This window comes from Perca fluviatilis, chromosome 7 (genome assembly GCF_010015445.1).
Source record: "Perca fluviatilis chromosome 7, GENO_Pfluv_1.0, whole genome shotgun sequence".
NCBI lineage: Eukaryota > Metazoa > Chordata > Actinopteri > Perciformes > Percidae > Perca > Perca fluviatilis.
The window spans coordinates 42,287,955-42,300,983 of record NC_053118.1 but is presented as its reverse complement, the minus strand read 5'-3'; positions in this window follow the sequence as shown (position 1 = coordinate 42,300,983).

Sequence of the window (13,029 nt, the reverse complement as noted above, 5' to 3'; positions counted from 1 at the left end):
ATGTTGTGCTTCGTTCAGTTGCATTATTTAGCACATTGCAGTGGCATTAATGATTATATTGTTTTTACAACCGTCATTGTATAATGTTTCGGCTCCTCAGTATGTAAGTAACAGGTAATTTTGTTTATTTCCCGGTTTCACCCTTTCTAATCAAATACGATGGGTTAAGAGCGATCCCGCTCCAGTGTTTGATGGTGGAAGGTGTTTAGCTAGCTGGTCAGATTGCAGGAACTACGTGATGAGGACTGAAGACGTGTTTTTTTAGGAACGTAACAGCTGTATTCAAAAGGTTACAATACCAGTATGTTGGTCACCTTTCTCTCTCCTCCTTCGAGTGTGTTTGCAAATCAGTGAAAAACTCCAGGTTTTCCCCGGTGCGATTTCAGGAATAGCACAGAACGCCGTCTATCAAGCGGTCTCTCTGGATGATTTCCACTACGTAGGAGACTCAGCAGGAACCTGCTCGATCACTTGTTGCAGGTGTTAGCGGACCTGGCACTTCTCCTGGGTCCGGAACCTGTTTGCAGTGTGTTGCGTGCACCCGTGGATCGTTCCGCGACCTTGACTGCCGTAGTGATGACCAGCAGGAGGATCTGGAAGGTCCTTCCCCCGTCTGGACTGCCAGTTCTTCCTCCGAAGCTTTGATCACCACAAAGTCCCCAGGCGGGAGCTTATGCAGTGATCCCTCAGCTGGTTTAAGGCGACCAGCAGCGACCTGTTTTGTATGTCAGAAGAGCAGAGAAAGTTGGGTGCAGTATTTCAGCATGTCATGTTCACATAGAGGCTGTTAGGGAATTGCCGCTGCTTGGCATTTCTGTCCTTACATAAGAAGGCCTGGCAAACAGAATCTCATATGGACGAGATTGGAGCGAAGTTGTATGCTTCCATATACATTAGGACAAAGGAAAGCCCTTTGTCCAAAGAAGCCTAATGTCTGCACAGCATTTTAGCTAGTTTGCTGCGCGCCTTTCATTCCACAATCCAGCGGACTGGGATGGTAAAGGCGCAATGCGTCTTGATGTTTATCCGATAAGACAAGCTTATTTGTGTTACCGGGTTTTACAAAATGAGCTCCATTAGCTGAACAAAGGCTAGGTATTCCCCACTGGAATGATTTCAGTCATTAGAGCTTTGCCACCACTGAAGCTGTGTGTGTTGGCGGAAACACCTCCACCCATTTAGAGCTCAGCCATAGGGAGGGAATGTTTTTCCCCTCTGGTGTTAAGCAAAGAGCTTTCCACCACAGAGCTGTGTGTCTTTTGGCGGAAACACCTCCACCCATTTGAAACCTCAACCATAGCGAGGCAATGTTTTCCCCTCTGGCGGTGTTAGTCACTAAATATTTCCATCAATTTGAAGTGGGGGGTGTTGGTGGTTGGTGTGGCGCCTGTAGTGTATTACATTCACTCCTCTGCCAATGGATTGTTTGCGTAGCGTATTATGCAAGCTTTACAAAATTTTTTTCCAAATGTAGTGAACCCCTTTGTAAACCATGTCTGTGTGATAGCTACCATCATTCCCCTTTTGAGATATGGTCTAACCCATGTGTCAACTTAGCAAAATGTGGGAAAAAGTGTTTTGGGAGACATGGTTTAGAATCTGGCCCCTAGCCAGATGCCAGTGTTAAAGGTGCACCCTACTGTTTTCCACTGTTGTCTTTCTTGTGGTGTAGCATGTGTCTGCATAGCAATGACAGACTCTGGGAGTGAAGTGATCCTCTGCAGTGTGAGCTAAGGTGTCAAGTGTGAGGGCAGGCGTGCAGCTGCTTTGGCAGCTATATCAGCACGACTGTTACCCCTAGAGACAGCATCTTGCGCTCCTGTGTGTGCAGTGCATTTACATACAGCCACCCGTGTTGGTAGTAGAATAGCAGTCAAAGATCATTGATCAAATGATGATGTAAAATGGGCTTACCGTCAGATTTCAGAAATTGTCGGTGCCTCCACAGTGCACCAAAGTCGTGCACCACTCCAAAAGCATACCTTGAGTCCGTGAAGATGGTAACAGATGAGCCATCACTAACTACATGCTTCCGTGAGGGCAATGAGCTCAGCAGCCTGTGCAGACAAATGGTTTGGGAGAGATTTAGCAATCATAGTTTCAGTGTCAGAAACTACAGCAAATCCTACCTGTCCCTGTCCTGTTTGTGGGCAGCGAGGCTGACCCATCTACATACAAAATGAGGTCTGGATTCTCTAAGGGGTATCCGAAAAATCTGGCGAGGTGTGCATGTTTGCGCCAGCTCTGCCAGACAGTCATGTGGTTCTCCGTCCTCTGGTGTAGGCATAGAGAAGCAGGGTTAAGTACAGTACAACGTTTAACTGTTACGTTAGGCATGTCAAGAAGTACTGTATGATAACGTAGGTATCGTGCTGCAGACAAATGTGAAGCCTTTTGTTCAAGTAGGATCAAAGAGACAGCATGTGGGACTAGCAGTGTGAGTGGAGCATATCCTACTATGTCAGCGTGATGCTGCCAAGGCCCTTTCAGCAGCTGCTACAGCTCTGAGACAAATCCCGGGAAGGCCTGCTGCAACTGGATCGAGTTTTGCAGAGAAATAGGCCACGGGCCTCAGTCTGTCTCCATGCGGCTGCAGGAGAACAGATGTCATGCATCCTACGCGTTCATCCACTGTCTGAGTGAAATGAAGATTTGGGTTTTGCAAAACCTAAGGTTGGGGGGACTTTGAAAGGCCTTTTTAAGATCTACAAAGGCCTGCTCAGCCTCAACAGTCAGGTTACCAAATTGTGTGCAGTCAGTCCCTTACCGTGTATCACGTCCCCTAAAAGGTTGAACAAGTTCGCGTAATTTGGGATGAAACACGACAGTAGGAACACATCCCTAAAAATGACATCATTTGTTTTTTCGTTTCCGGTTTTGGTAGGGAAACAATTGCCTCAATTCCGAAGGAGACAAGGTTTTCCCTGACCCGAAATGTCATGTCCCAGGAAGTGGACCTCTTGTTTTACAAATTGCAATTTCTTAAGACTGGCTTTGTGTCCCTCAGTTGCAAGATGACACAATAGCGCAATCGTGTCTTGCTCACACAGCTCTTGTGTTGAGCTTCCAATCAAAATATCGTCTACGTACTGCAGCAGACTTGAACCTGGGTTTGGTGTGAAGCTCTCTAGGCTGTCGCGCAGTGCGTCATTGTAGATCGTCGGAGATTCAGTGTATCCCTGACAAAGGCGTGTGAAAGTGTATGGTTTTCCATCAAACAGGAAAGCGAACCAAAACTGACTGTCTTTGTCCACCGGGACACTGAAAAAAGCATTAGACAAATCAACGACAGAGAACCATTTAGCATCACTTTTAATTCCCTGTAGGATTGTGTATGGATTTGGCACATTTGGTGCGCGCGCATGAACAGCTGCATTGACAGCTTTCAAGTCCTGAACAAAACGCCATTCTGTCGGAATGCCTTTTGGCCGTATTTTCTTTACCGGAAAAATCGGTGTTCTAACAGGAGAATCTGGACACGGAATTATAACTCCTGTATCCAATAAGGAGTTAAAAACGGGTCGGATTCCATCAATAGCTTCCTGTTTTAACGGATATTGATGTTTCTGTGGTCTGTAGTCCGAACGTGGTATTATGACGACAGGTTGACAATTTTTAATCAACCCCACGTCATATTTATGTGTCGCCCAAAGGTGTGTTGGCACTTTGGCTAAAAGTGGTGAGACGTCAGTAGGTAAAATGTCGTTTTTACCTTGCAAAAATGTGTCTGTTGTAGGCGCAGTTTCACTCAATATATAGATACTGCGGATACAAGGCACGCGCCATGATAAAAGTTTTCTATAATTTCCTGTTGAGGGAGAATATGAAATACAGTCATCAGCCGTGTCAGTCCAGTCAGTCAGTTTCTCACAGGTCATGACAAAGTGTCCCGGGTCTGTCTCCTGGTCTGTTGGAGACAAAGAGAGAAGAATATGAGCTACAGAGTTAGAAATTCTGAAAAACTTTTTCTGTTTATCAGTCAAGGCTACCGTCACTGCGCATGTGTGCGTGTGCCAGTAGACGTAAGACAACTCTAGCTCGTCCTTGGACTGGTCAAGGAATTTGTCAACATATTCTTCGTCTGGAGTTGGGGAGACAAGAGAGATACAATGCATTTGTTGTGGTGTTCTCATCACTGCTAAAGGCGACACTAGTTGTTGTGCTTCTGTCAGGAGGTCGATAGCCCGACAAAGGTTAATGTCCCATAGAAATGTGAAGGAGTGTGTGCTTTTTGATTTTAACAAAAACATGTCAGGAAAAAGATGATTTTTGTCAAAACGCACAACCCTGAGGCCAGTGGGGGTAGGAATTACCCCTATACCAAAAACACACATTAGATCTCTTCCTAATAAATTTACCGGGCACACAGGTGAGAGCAAAAATGAACATTTTGCTCTTCTCTCTGGGTCTGGATCTGTAGAATCTGTGTGCACACAAGTCATCGGAACGGTAAATTTCTCTGGCATTATCATACCACTTGCACTTCTAGAAAGAATTACCCTACCAGAAAGTTTTTGTTTTGGAAACAATGATTTTTTCAAAACCGAATTTGTAGCCCCTGAATCAACCAAGAATTCTATTTCCCTCCCCTGTATTGTCAACACTGTTGTAGGCAATTTTTATACACATCTGATGAATACATAGCATAAGTAGGCATTTTCTCTGCCAATTCCTTCTGTTCTATATGCTGTATTGCATCTAGTATGTTTTGCTTATTGTTTGGGGGTGGTGTAGATGTTTGTGGTATGCAGGAAAGCATGTCTTCATTGCAAGCATGTGTATCTGTGTGTGTGTGCATGTTACCCTCCTTAACAGGCGCACTCGTGTCATCCAGTCCGTCCATTCCACCCATCTTTCCATCCCCCACCGCCTGTCAATCTGCAAACTGCTGGGGGTCGTTGCGCTGTCCCTTGGGACGAGTCCTTCTTGGGGTGGGGACATTCGTAGGCCCAATGCCCTTTCTCGCCACAGTTGTAGCAAGTGTCTTTGTCCACTATCGGTGTGTTGTCCCGGCCCCTGCCTCTGCCTCTGCCTTGTCCTCTGCCCGCATTCCTTCTTTCTTGAGACATTGCTGCCACAGTTTTTATGAGGGTTAACTGTGCAGCATCACTGTTTTGTTGTCTTTTCTTCTCCGTCTTGTCTCTTGTGCTGGTCAGGATTTTCTCAGCATGTCTAGCATGTCTAACAATCTCCATCAGGGCTGAATCCGGGCGGTCAATGCAGGTTTTGTCCACTTCAGCTCGTATGTCGAGGAGCAGCCCACTCAAAAAACGTTTTTGAAATGAGCTTCCCAAAGTTCAACCACTGCCGGCGGCAGTGGTGCGGCGATGCCGCTGTGTCTATCAAAAGTCTCAGAAAGCCCGGTGCTGGAAGTCCTCCACCGTCTCGCCTTTATACTGCTTGGTGTTTGTCACACGTGTCATGTCGATTCTGTCTGGAAACCACGGTCTCTAGTCCGGTGGAGAGCGATCACACAGGTCATTGTAGCCATCATTGGCTCTATTTGCGAGATTTGGATGGAGAATGACTGGATCATTGGTTGGGTCGGGAGAAGGTGTCGGATCTTTGCATACTCCATAGGCCCCAGGTTTACCATCAGAAGACGTCGTATTTCTGGAACAGTGGGCAGAAAAGTCTCAATGAATGCCTGAAGGGCTATGGGTAATTGTGCACCAGAGTTTTTGCACGGGGAAGGTGGCTTGTCGCGCGTCTAATGTCTAATTCAGTCCAGGCCCTATACACCAGGCCTATTCCCCTCCTTGTGTAGGGACTTGAATCATGGGAAATGCATCAGCTTCATCTCCGTCCTCATCAGTTTCCTCTGTGAGGCCTTGGAATACTGGCAATCCAGCGGTTGCCCCTGCTTCAGTGCGGCGGGAGTGAGATGAGCTGTTCCGTGCCCGATCGCCTCTCGTCTGTCGGGTCGTTGGTACCGTGGCTGCTCTCTTCCTCTTCCGTGTGGCGGGGGTAGGATACGGGGGTGGAATGTCCGTGACCAGATCCACGATTTTCAAACTCGGATAGAGAGGAGAAAATGTGTCAGTGACATTGTTCATATCTTTTTCTTTTTTCTCTTTTTCTTTTTTCTCTTTTTTGTTAGTATCAGTCATGCTCAGAAGTGTCATCTGTTTCTGCAACTGTTTTCTCTCTCTGTTATCAGCTTCTTTCATCCACACATTAAAACATGCCTTATTATCCTCAATTTGCTCTAAGACCTCTGTTTTAATTGTTTTCTTCCCCTTCAATTTTTTTTCCTCTGTCTGTAGATCTAATTTTAGCATCCTGAGCTTCGCTACACTCAGGGAACCATTTGGCGGAAAGCCAAAGCTTTTAGACCAATAAGATAGACACCGCAAACAATCCGGTCCATATTTATGAGTCATTTCATCCACTATGGGTCCAGTTGCATCACTGGAACGGGAAATTTCGTTTCCCATAATTGATTCTTGGACTTTATAGTATACTATGTCTTTGTTCGATGTGATCGTCACCACACCGCGAGGTTATTTGTTCGGGAAACTTGCGTGAAAACCCGTGTACAGCCCTGCGGACGAAATCAACTTAATAGTCAAATATTAACCTGTTGGCTAGTATGTTTTCGCTTTTTTGCAGTCTGTCTCTAAATAATCAAGAGGCTCTTTTTAGAGTAACGTTACGACCCAGACCGTCCTGCAGGTTGTCCTTAAAGGGTCCAGAACTTGTTTAGAGTATCGTTACAACCCAGACTGTCCTGCAGGTTGTTCTTAAAGGGTCCAGCACTCTCTTAGAGTATAGACTATTTGTTTTTGTTCGGAAACTTATATGAAAAACCGGTGCGACCCTGCAGTCAAAATCTCTTAAATAGTTAACTATTTAATTTACTCTGCAGTCCGCCTCTTCTGCCAGTTCTCTTACTGGTCTTGTCCGTCAATCAATTGTCTTATCACCATATGAGAATTCAATCATAAATATGTCCGTGTCTGCCAAAAGATGTCATTCATAACCTCAGTTATGTTTTTGTTACCCAAAATGACCAACAACACAAATCTAAATACTCAGTCTCAAAAGTCAGAATAAGTTTCATTTGTTTGTATAACACACTAATGATTTTTGCAATTATTCATTTTGATATAATTGACCAGAGATTGATTTTACAATCCAATTAAATTATTTAATTTGGATCTTACCCGTGCTGCCAGAAATCTCTTCCTGTTCGTTTTGCAGTGGAAAAACAGCTTGGAGTCCTCCCGCGGTCCTGGCCTCCTTCTCTCTGAAAATGTTTTTATTTGAGGTATAGAAGCAGGCTGATCGTTGATCTCCTGGTTTGCAAAACCCCAGGCCCACGGAGTCCTCCGTGCCGCTGTTCACAACCGTCCTGCTCTAGACAACGCCAAAATGTGGTGGAAGTTTTCTATGAAGCATCAGAGTAAACAAATATCAATGATAAAAATGAAAACGAATAAAGACTGTTTGAGATTTTAAACCAAAGTCTGGTCTTTGAGCATTTATTATATTTTGCAAAATATGAGAATACAGATTCAAAGGTACATGCAGTACAACTGAATGAGCATTACTAAACTAAAATCTAAACATCACATCATCATATAGTCAAAAACCTCTCTCAAGCCACCCCTCTAACTTTATCTTCTAGCCTGGTCAGAGTTGAAAATAGGACATCATTAGAAGTCAACCCATCCTTACCTTCCCCTCTGCTCCTGTTCTTTTCATTAGCCTAAACAACCCTTTATCTCAGGAGGCAGAAGGAAACATGGTTTTGTGGCCTTCTCTACTTTGTCAGCTAAAAAGTTAAACAAAATGAGAAGCTAGAGTTTCTTAAACAAAAACCACTAGGCTAAGAGTTCATGGCTGCTGCTGTCCCTCTCTGGCCTTTAAGAGTCTAAGAGGAAGGAACAGCGTTTTTGTGGAGGTTTAAAACAATCTTTAAGCAAATGGTTATAATCATTAATCAATAATGGTTAAAATAAAATTTGCCACCACAGGATCACATCACTCCAGTACTGAAGTCTCTACACTGGCTTCCAGTGCCTCAAAGAATTGATTTCAAAATACTTTTACTGGTTTATAAATCACTAAACGGTTTAGGGCCAAAATACATTTCTGATCTGCTACTACATTATGACCCACCCAGACCTCTCAGGTCGTCTGGGACAGGTCTACTTGGTGTCCCCAGAGTCAGAACTAAACAGGGGGAAGCAGCGTTCAGTTTTTATGCTCCACATATTTGGAACAAACTCCCAGAAAACTGCAGGTCCGCTGCAACTCTCAGTTCTTTTAAATCTAAGCTAAAGACCTATCTTTTTGATGTTGCTTTTCTTTAAATAATCTATTAACTTTAATTTCTTATACTGCACTATCAATTTTATTATTGTCTTTTAATGTTTTTAATTTGTTTATTAATGTTTTTAAATTGTTTTCAATTGTTTTAACTGCTCTTTAATGTTTTATGTAAAGCACTTTGAATTGCCCTGTTGCTGAAATGTGCTATACAAATAAAGCTGCCTTGCCTTGCCTTGCCTTTATCAATGATTGCACACAGACAGTTATAACAAACTAAGCAGAATAAATCATCAGAGAAGTTTAGATTATGTCTGGTGAAGTAAACAGGATTACTGCCTTCACATGTGATTATAATTCTCTGTCCTGTGCGAAGTACACTTGTGTACTCACAGTTTGGAATCACAGCTTCACGGTCTGTCACTCTGCATTCAACAAATGTCAAAGGTTGTTGTGCTTACGGACCGATCCTGACAAATGTGCCTTCCTCCAGTCCCACAGACGAGTCTGAGGGTTTCCAAAGTTGTTATGATGAAGGCATTGAACCCCACACAGTATATGCAGTGTGTCATGATTTTTGTAGAGTTCATCACATCGGTGCAGTTGCCAGCTTCCATCTCTGGGAAGATATGTTGTCTTTCAAACTGTTGAACCCGACGAGTGTCTTCTTCTTGTCCGCCCACAGAGAGCATGGAGACAGCAGAATGCAGCAGAACACCGGCAAAGATAGAGATCTTCATGTTAATCTGGAGAACACAGAGTTATAAAAGCTGTTAGAGACTTTACTCTGACATATCTACCATCTCTTTATATTATCATATAAAAGCTGTTAGAGACTTTACTCTGACATATCTACCATCTCTTTATATTATCATATAAAAGCTGTTAGAGACTTTACTCTGACATATCTAACATCTCTTTATATTATCATATAAAAGCTGTTAGAGACTTTACTCTGACATATCTAACATCTCTTTATATTATCATATAAAAGCTGTTAGAGACTTTACTCTGACATATCTAACATATCTTTATATTATCATATAAAAGCTGTTAGATACTGTCGACCGGTGTGGCAGTTTGCTGAGTGGCGTTGCTTCGCTGTGGCCGAGCAGCACCCTTTATTGCCTTCCCTCAGCAAACCCCGCCCCTACTAGTGCCCTCTTTTGCCCGTGCACTGAAACGGCGAGTTGCCCTTCAGCGGGGCGGATGTTTTGACCTATACTAAAAAGGAAGTTGCTTTTGCGAGCTTCCCTGATTAATTTAGTTTATAGAGACACACACGCCCTCCGTCTAAGAAACCTCGCCCGGATCAGGGAACCCGGCGAGACAAGAGGTTAGATACACACTACACCAGACGTCCCCAAAAACACGGGCTCTTATCCCCCTGTATATGACAAGCACTGCCCGAGGGGATCTTTAAAACCAATGATTGTTCTTTAGTACTCACGGTCTGTTAGCCATCCTCCCAGGGTCACCGGAGGTCCCTTCCTTCTCAAGGACACCCGCCTTGCCCTCCTTGGTCGCCGGACTGAAAGAGGAGGATGCTCAGAGGCTCTGACCAGGCTGTAGTAGGGAAATGCACCCCCACTAGGAGATAACAGGAGGTCTGCGTGTCCAAGTCAATCCCCGCCGGGAGGCAACTCTCCATGGGTGGTTAAAGAGGAGTCACTAACCCCCGTAGGGGGGGAAACCCTCCCCACTTGGCAGCGGGCAAGACGATCCCAGAGAAAAATAAAGAACTGGCAAAGATTGGCTCCCCTAGTCCAAAGTCGGACTCAGGTGGTTTTTATTATTTTGTGACAAAAGCAGAAATTAAAAGCAAGTGGTCCTCTACAAAATAGAAATAAAACTAAAAATGAAGATAAAGCCTCCGCTCTAACAGAGGTATTTAAAGCCGCTTCTCTTTTCCTCCTGGTTCTGTCTCTCCCACACTCATAAGAGTGCAGGTAATCTCCTCTCTGGTGTCAAAGAGGGCAAATAAATCTTTCCCTAGCAACAAAAGGCGTCCAGGCAAACTAAGAGAGAAACTTTTTGGCCTCTGTTTAACAGAGGTATTCGAAGCCGCTTCTCAGAGATAATATTTTTTCTTTTTTTCTTTTCCTCCCTTACACTCAGCGAGCGCAAGGGAACCCCTCTACAGCTGAGAGAGGCATAATGAATCTTCACCAATGCAACAGAAAGTGCAAGGGTAGATGGAGAAGGCTTCATGGCATCCCGATGCCACGTAAAGCACTCGGGTAAAAGAGCCCGAAGGAAGCCCGCTACTCGGCAGAAACACTCATATTTATACACGAAAAACATTTTACTCCTCCCAAAGTTATCAAAAGGGACGTACTTTATGTACTTCCTTGTCCTTGTAAGGTAATGTAGGAAACACTTCTCAAACAACGTACAGTGATGCAACTATTGTACTTCGGTGGTGTGCTGTGTTTCGCACACATCCTCCACCACACACGACACCGCGGCGCCCGCCTGCCTGTGCTCCTCTTATCTGTCTAGGTGCTTTTACTGTTTCTCAATAAAAGCTCTTTCTGTCATAAAATGCAAAAACAGATCAGTATAAGCAAAAAACAGATTAACATATAAGCAAAATATATATGTTATTTTTGGGGGTTTTCAACACACACACTCTAAGCAAAACACATCTATCTAAGTGATTATATAGTTATCCTGGTAATACTGATAACATTATATATAACAACATATATAACGTTATCAGTATTACCAGGATAACAAGAAATTACATGGATTCTGCTATTTCTTTGTTTTTTGGGTTTTCATCTGGCCTCGCGGACAACAAAGACTAAACTGAAAGCTTATAGTTAAGGAGTGAGGAGTTGCAGTGTACGCCTAGACCGGCAGGGCAGGGTGTATGGATGCAGACACAGCACCCCTGCTTTTCTCTGCTTCCCTTCATAGTCATCAGATTTACCTATCATATAATCAATAATATAGTGAGAGTAGAGGGAGACAGGCCAGTACAACCCAATCCGGTTGGGGAGAGTTCTAGCCGACCAGGCACCTCTCTTTAACCTGCCTCTCTTAGTTATGCTATTATAATTCTAGACTGGCGGGGAGGTTCCTTCCTTCCTATGACACACTGAGCTGCTCTCTCCTCTCTCTTTTCTTTTGTTTCCTTTTGTATGCATCCTGTCCCAGAAAAGCTTGTTACTAACCTAGCTCTGGGGAGTTTACTCCCCAGAGTCCTTATGTTTCTTCTTCGCCCAGAACATCGTCTCGGATTAGGGTGACACCAATAACGGGATCTTGGGTGCAGCTGTCGCTGTGGACCGGCTACACCCTGCTACGCTCTGCGATCCCCTGCAATGTCCGGCTACGTCCTGCTGCGTCCTGCGCGTTCACTGCATCCACCCATGCTCTGCTGTGCCATGCTACATCCCGTAACGCCCTGCTATGCCCGGCTATGACATGAACTACTACGACTACCATTGTAGTCACTGTTCCATTATCTTTATTATTATGACTTTTACTGCCACTGTTCATCATAACCCCAACCGGCCCGTCAGACACCGCCTACCAAGAGTCTGGGTCTGCCAAGGTTTCTTCCTAAAAGGGAGTTTTTCCTCGCCACTGTTGCAATAGCCACTGCTAATGCTTGCTCTTGAGGGAATTATTGAAATTGTTGGGGTTTTGTAAATTATAGAGTGTGGTCTAGACCTACTCTATCTGTAAAGTGTCTCGAGATAACTCTTGTTAGGGCCCGAGCGCCGACAACGGCGAAGGGCCTATTGAAACTGAAGGAATTATTGTTTCTTTCTTTCTTTCTTTCTTTTTCCCGTCAAATGAATTGGCTTTTTGAGGGGCTTAACATATTCAAATACTCACCAAATTTGGTGGTCGCATCAAGTCTGGTGAACATTTACGTATTTTAAGGGTTTCGGGAATAGGCGCACAAAAATGGCTCGCTAGCGCCCCCTAGAAAGTTAAGAAAATTGAGCCCCTGCAGTGCGTTTAACGTAGACTCACGAAACTCGGTACACATATGTAACATGTCAAGATGTACAAAAAACTTTAGAGCCATACCCTAAACCCAACAGGAAGTCCGCCATTTTGATTTCAAAGTTCGAAATTAGTGTGATTTTGGCCATTTCCACATGTCGTACTTTAACGAACTCCTCCTAGAGATTTCATCCGATCAACTTCAAACTCGGTCTGTACCATCTTAAGACGTTAAAGATGAAAAGTTGTTAAATGAAAAACTTTTCGTCATAGGCCATTTTGTGCATTTCGCCGCCGAAACAGGAAGTGGGTGTAACTCGAGTGCAGCTTAAGCCATGCCCCCTTTCATAACATTTGAACCATTTAAGGTTGACCTTTGTGTGAGGTATCAATGAACTCAGCAGAGAGTTCCTTCTTCATTGGTGATGGTTTGGCCCGCCCCCTATGCTTTAGCCACGCCCCCTTTCACAGCTGATGAACCGTATGACGTAGAGTCTTGTGTGAGGTATCATGGTATCATTGAACTCAGCAAGGATTTCCCTTTTCATTGGTGACGATTTGTGGTGTCTTGAGTGCCGGGAATGAACGGTAACAAGGAGCGGGGCTCGCCAGGAACCCCGACGCACGAGAGGGGTGCGGCCCATCGCTGCTCGCAGCTTTAATTATGATTTGATACTATAAATAAAATTGAATTGAATTATTCTACTGTCAGGAGTACATAGAATATCACAAAACATTTTAATGTCATGTTTACTAAAAGCTTTGATTAAAAGGGTTTGCTTGGCTCATCAA